Below are 7134 nucleotides of genomic sequence, written 5' to 3' on the forward strand. Positions count from 1 at the left end.
TGGATTCCTTCAGACAAACAACACTCACCCTGTCATGGAAAGAGCTCTGGGTTTCCAATGGAAAGACAGAACTGGTGTTAGAACCCACTCTTGTTACTTCTTTGCTATTTTTATCTTTAGAGAGTCTTGCTCTATTGCCCAGGCTGGAGTGTAGTGGTGCAGTTATAGTTCACTGTAACCTCAAACTCTTGGGTTCAAACGATTCTCTTGCCTTGGACTCCTGACTAGCTGGGACTACAGGAACTTGCCACCATGCCCAGCCGACTGTTTTTCTTTTGGTAGAGACAGTCTTGGTATGTTGTCCATGCTGGTGTTGAACTCCTGGATTCAAGTGATCTTCCCACCTCTGTCTCTCAAACGGTTGGGATTACAGGTGTGAGCCACCATGCCCAGCCCATTCTTGCTACTTATGAGTCCTGTGACCTTGGACAGCCTCTGTAAAGATTCGAGCCTTAGCTTACCTGTCTCTAAAATGGGTACAGGAGGCTGGGTACAGTGACTCATGCCTGTAATTCCAGCATTTTGAGAGGCCGAAGTGGAAGGATTGCTTGAGGCCAGGAGTTCAAAATCATCCTGGTCAATAGAGTGAGACCCTGTCTCTACAAAAATATTACAATAATAATGATAAAATAAAGTAGAATAAAACAATATAAGTACAAAGTTGTTGGACAGATAAATGAGATCAATGGTAAGGGCTTAATAAAAGTGGATTTTACCTGAATTCGGGTTTGGGGCTAGCTGGGTACTCGTGGCTCTCAGAACTCATGTGCTGCTGCATAACATATAGCAGGTTAATTAGGGTCCCCTGAAAGTCATCGGAGACCCACACTTTCGCATGGCTGCCAGGACTGATGGTTACTTTAGATTCCTTTCTGGCACATCTGGCCCTGAATTCATGAGGCTGGGGCACCATCTTGTGGTGAGAATCCTGCCAGGGGGCCAGCAGGGACGCAAGGTGCCTGAGGGCCCTGCTCCCCTCAGGCCGTGGAACCTGGGTGAGAAGAACATGACCTTCAGACTCTTTGGGAGACTTGAAGCCAAGACCAAACTCTGCACCTGTCTTCCCCACTGGTTGGGCCAGAGTCCAGAGCCCTGGTAGCTCTGGGTTTCCATTCACTCATCTGCTCACCCACTCAGCACAGCTCCTCTTCCTCCTCCTCCTCCACGACTTGCCCACTTGCTGGCCCAGGCGCCCCACCTGAAGCAGCTACCGCCCTCATTCATGCTCTTCCAGCCCCCGATGGCTCTATTTTTCTTTCTAGTACTTACCAACACTGCCAAGGATATAATTTTCAAACCATTAAAACATAATTACCTTAAAGTCAATGGTGACTATGTATTAAAATTCATATTTACTTTACTAATGAGGACCTAGGCAGAATGACAAAGCTGGCTCCAACGAGAATTCGAAAAACTGGGATTCTTCTAGGAAGTAGGAAAAATGAAGAGATAAAATTGCCATATTATGCTGGGTGCGGTGGGTCACACCTGTAATCCAAGCACTTTGGGAGGCCCAGGCAGGCGGATCACTTGAGGTCTGGAGTTTGAGACCAGCCTGGCCAACATGGTGAAACCCCATCTCTACTAAAAAAACACAAAGTGTGGTGGTGTGCGCTTGTAGTCCCAGCTCGGGAGGCTGAGGCACGAGAATTGCTTGAATCCAGATGGCAGAGGTTGCAGTGAGCCAAGATCATGCCACTGCACTCCAGCCTGGGCAAGAGAGAGAGACTCCATCTCAAAACAAACAAACAAACCAACAGGCCATGTTACATGTAAAGTCGGTTAATGTGCTCCAGGGCAAAATCACTGTACCGCTTGGGGTGATCTTCCTACTGGACAGAAAAGAATAGCATCACATGGTTTCAGTTCCATAGAAATGAAAAATGTGGCCAGGTGTGGTGGCTCACACTTATAATCCTAGCACTTTGGGAGGCTGAGGTGGGAGGATGGCTTGTGCTCAGGAGTTCGAGACCAGCCTGGGCAACATAGTGAGACCCTGTCTCTACAAAAAAAATACCAAAAAGTTGGCCTGGGTATAGTGTCATGTGCCTGTAATCCCAGTTACCTGGGGGGCTGAGGTGGTAGGATCGCTTGAGCCCAGGAGGTCAAGGCTGCAGTGAGCCAAGATGGCGCCACTGCACTCCACAGCCTGGGCAACAAGGTAAGACGCTATCTAAAAAAAAAACAAAATACAAAAAACAAAACAAAACAAAATCCTTGCACCCTAATCAATTGTGTACACAAGTGCTGCACTGTCCTAAGGGCTCTAGCACACAGTCACCTTTTTGTCTCACTTCTAGCTTTTGGACTGTGGTTCTTTACACTACCTGACATTATATTTTGCACTTATTTGTTTTTTTTTTTTTTTTTTTTTTTTTGAGACGGAGTCTCGCTCTGTCGCCCAGGCTGGAATGCAGTGGCCGGATCTCAGCTCACTGCAAGCTCCGCCTCCTGGGTTCACGCCATTCTCCTGCCTCAGCCTCCCCAGTAGCTGGGACTACAGGCGCCCGCCACCTCGCCCTGCTAGTTTTTTGTATTTTTTAGTAGAGACGGGGTTTCACCGTGTTAGCCACGATGGTCTCGATCTCCTGACCTTGTGATGCACCCGTCTCGGCCTCCCAAAGTGCTGGGATTACAGGCTTGAGCCACCGCGCCCAGCCGGCACTTATTTGTTTATTGCAGGTTGCCTCCTCTAGAATGTAGGCTCCTTGAGGGCAGAGAGGTGGAATGCCTGGCTCCCTGCTGCCTCCCCAATACCTCATAATTATCCAGCATATGGAAAGTGCTTGGTAGTTATTTGCAGAATGGCTGAGGTCAGGCTGGGCAATGAATATGATGCCAGCCCTGTCATCCCGGAACTCATGATCTGGTGAAGGATGGATAATTATCGTACCAAGTTTTTTTTTTTTTTTTTCTCAGTCTGTTGCCCAGGCTGGAGTGCAGTGGTGTGATCTTGGCTCACTGCAACCTCCGCCTCCCAGGTTCAAGCGAATCTCCTGTCTCAGCCTCCCAAGTAGCTGGGACTACAGGGGCGCACCACTGTGCCTAGCTAATTGTTGCATTTTTAGTAGAGACGGGGTTTCACCATTTTGGCCAGGCTGGTCTCGAACTCCTGACCTCAAGTGATCAGCCCACCTTGGCCTCCCAAAGTGCTGGGATTACAGGTGTGAGCCACTGTGCTGGCCTTGTTGGTTTTAACAGTTCCTTCCCAAGCAGGCTGCAGCTGAACAGCCAAGTCCCTTCCTCGGGCTGTATATTTTTCTGAAAATGTTAGAATGTGTCAAAAAAAAAAAAAAAAAAAAATTGAGTCCACTGGCCTGGGCTAATTACCTAGCAGAACATCCCCATGGTTTGGTGATTCTGAAATATTGCTGCCAAACAAACACTTGTAGAGGCGCAAACAAGGCCATAAAACATGGCAGTGGGGGCGCGCTTGCTCTCTGGGAAATGAAAATCTGATGATACTCTGAATTACAGTGGATCAAGATTAATTCCAAGCTCTACTTAGAGGAAGCTTTCAGGCCGAGTGGTTTAGACATAAAAGCAGTTTGTCCTAATGCGGCAGGTGAAAGCCGTGACAACTCTATTGCTTGGTGCCAATTACATTTATGGGCTTGTCCCCAGGAGTGCTAGGAAATTGTCACCCTTAGTGCTGACGTATTGCCAGCTGGTGGCTCTGTCTAGTGGAGTTCTGATTTGAAGACTCATTATTAATATTCCCCGTCGTGATCTGCAACTCTGCTCCATCATGGCAAGTCTGTCAGGAAGGGAGTTTGTGCAGGCATTTTAGAAAACAGCAATAGGTTGAGGGCTATGCGGTAGGCCCCAGAGCTTCAACTACTGTGCACACAAACCACCTGGTGTCTTGTCGAGATGCAGATTCAGAATCAGGTCCTGAGCTGAGGCCTGATACTTTTTTTCTTTTTTGGAGACAGGATCTCTGTTGCCCAGGCCAGAGTGCAATGGTGCAGTCATGGCTCACTGCAGCCTGAAGTTCTTAGGTTCAAGCAATCTTTTCTTGCCTCCCATGCAGCTGGGACTACAGGTGTGAGCCACTACGCCTGGCTTTTCTTTTTGAGACAGAGTTTTGCTCTTGTTGCCCAGGCTGGAGTGCAATGGCGTTATCTCGGCTCACTGCAACCTCAGCCTCCCGGGTTCAAGTGATTCTCCTGCCTTAGCCTCCCAAGTGGCTGGGATTACAGGCATGAGCTGCCACACCCGGCTAATTTTGCATTTTTAGTAGAGGCAGGGTTTCACCATCTTGGCCAGGCTGGTCTTGAACTCCTGACTTCAGGTGATCCACCTGCCTTGGCCTCCCAAAGTGCTGGGATGACAGGTGTGAGCCACCACACCCGGTCTCTTGCCTGGTTTTTTTTTTTTTTTTTTTTTTTCGAGACGGAGTCTCGCTCTGTCGCCCAGGCTGGAGTGCAGTGGCCGGATCTCAGCTCACTGCAAGCTCCGCCTCCCGGGTTCACGCGATTCTCCTGCCTCAGCCTCCCGAGTATCTGGGACTACAGGCGCCCGCCACCTCGCCCGGCTAGTTTTTTGTATTTTTAGTAGAGACAGGGTTTCACCGTGTTAGCCAGGATGGTCTTGATCTCCTGACCTCGTGATCCGCCCGTCTCGGCTCCCAAAGTGCTGGGATTACAGGCTTGAGCCACCGCGCCCGGCCTCTTGCCTGGTTTTTTAACTTTTTTTTTTTTTTTTTTTTAAGACAGAGTCTCAGGCCGGGCGCGGTGGCTCAAGCCTGTAATCCCAGCACTTTGGGAGGCCGAGACGGGCGGATCACAAGGTCAGGAGATCGAGACCATCCTGGCTAACCCGGTGAAACCCCGTCTCTACTAAAAAAAATACAAAAAATTAGCCGGGCGAGATGGCGGGCGCCTGTAGTCCCAGCTACTCGGGAGGCTGAGGCGAGAGAATGGCGTAAACCCGGAGGCGGAGCTTGCAGTGAGCTGAGATCCGGCCACTGCACTCCAGCCTGGGCGACAGAGCCAGACTCCGTCTCAAAAAAAAAAAAAAAAAAAAAGACAGAGTCTCGCTCTGTCATCCAGGCTGGAGGGCAGTGGCATGATCTTGGCTCACTGCAATCTTCGCCTCCTGGGTTCAAATGATTCTCCTGCCTTGGCCTCCCAAGTAGCTGAAATCGCAGGGACACACCACCACGCCAGGCTAATTGGCTGTTTAATTTTTAGTAGAGATGGGGTCTTGCTGTGTTATCCAATCTGGTCGAACTCCTGGCCTCAACTGATCCTCCTGGCTTGGCCTCCCAAATTACTGGTATTGCAGGAACGAGCCAATACGCTCAGCCTGATGTTGCATTTCTAACCAGCATCCAGGTGATGCCACAGATGCTGCTACTGGTCTAGGGACTACACAGTGGGAAGGTGGGAAGAGCAAAGGCTCGGGAGTCAGATGGACATGGGTGGACATGAGCTCTAAACCTGACTCTGCCCTTGGTGGCTGTGTGATGTTGGGCAAGTTGCGTAGCCTCTCTGAATTTTGGATTTCTCATATGTAAAATAGGGATCACTTCTGCCTTTTAAGTTCTTTGAAGATGTATAATAATCATACATGCGTAGGTTTTCTTCTTGCTCCCAGAGGGGCAGGGCGAGGTCACTCTCCTGCATGCTCTGCACTACAGGTTCAGCCGAGACCCATTTTTTCTTCCCTAAAGTACTCGGCTTTCTTCTTCCAAGTCAGGATTTCTCTGCCTCGGTGCGACTCACATTTTGGGCTGATCCTTTTGTGTCGTGGGGGCTGTTCCGTGCATTAGCACATTATAGGATGTGCAGCAGCATCCCTGGCCTCACCCACTGGATACTGGTGGCACGTCTCCTCTACCTGTGACCACCAAAAATGTCTCCCCACACTGCCAAATGTTCCTGGAGGAAAAATTACTCACAAACAAGAAACAATGCCCTAGTTAGTAACTTTTATTAGCAAATCATTCAACAATACATGTTGAGCATCTGTTTGCCAGACCATCCACCAGGGATGTAGTGATATTTAAGACAAACAAGGTCCTTGACCTCATGGAGACTTTTTCCTTTTTAGACCTCAGTCTTCTCCGCTGTAATGTGGGTATCACAAGGCTGTGGACCTCCTAAATTTGTTGGGAAGATGAAATGAAGTTAGACTTGCAAGTGCCTGGCCCCTGGCATCAGGGATTAGCCAGTGCCAGGGGTATGATGGGCCTGGGGATGGAACCTGGGTGCTTGGGGAGAAGCGAGTGTGGGCAGGGACAGTGCATGCAGAAGCCAGGAAACCTGAGCTCCGAGGGAGGCAGAAAGGGGCCATGCCAGGCCCTGGTGCAAAGTGTGCAGCAGCAGCAAGACAGGGGAAGGGGCTGCAGGGAGGGCCAAGGGTAGCAGGAAGATGGGACCGAAACTGGAGAGGAGAGACAGTGGGACATAGAGGATGACAGGAAGGGGTAGAGATGGGAGGAGAGAGGCACAGATGGAGACGATAAAAAAAACCAGACAGACACGAGCACACGTGATAAGATGGAGACCAAGGGGCGGAGGGAAAATGAGCCCAGGCTGAAGGGAACACCTCCGAGGAACATCACTGCACAAACCCCAGTCGGCTGCATGTGACCCCAAAGGGTGGCTCTTAGGTTTATTCCCAACGTACCTGATTTGGGTGAGAAAGAGTTAAAATTAAATACAAAGGCCGCTGCCAGGCCATTCCTGGCGCCAGCTCCTGCCCCTTCCTTCTCAGGGGGCCCTCGCCAGAGGGACGGGGTGGAGCATACCCAACCCTGCGAGGAAATGAGGCTTTTGTGCCGAGCGGAGATGCGATGGCAACAGTGGCAATGGGAGTCAACCCATCTGTGAACACGGACACAGGGCAGTACAGAAATCCACCTCACAGCCAGGGCTGCAACCCCAAGTGAAGCGCACAGCTGAAATGACCGACCTGCGTGGAGCTGAGCTGAGAAGGAACGTGACTCGCCTTGACTCTGGAGCACACATCACAACCATGAGAAACAGGTCACTAAAGTGGCCCCCAGCCCACACCAGCAACCTTCTCTGGCTGCAACTGGGAGGCAGGGACAGACCCCAGAAAACCATCTTGGGTCGTCTAAGGTACATGCAACCATACTTTTAAAATGACAAAATCTCGAGCACG

Source organism: Trachypithecus francoisi, unplaced genomic scaffold (assembly GCF_009764315.1).
Source record: "Trachypithecus francoisi isolate TF-2019V2 unplaced genomic scaffold, Tfra_2.0 Lachesis_group15, whole genome shotgun sequence".
NCBI lineage: Eukaryota > Metazoa > Chordata > Mammalia > Primates > Cercopithecidae > Trachypithecus > Trachypithecus francoisi.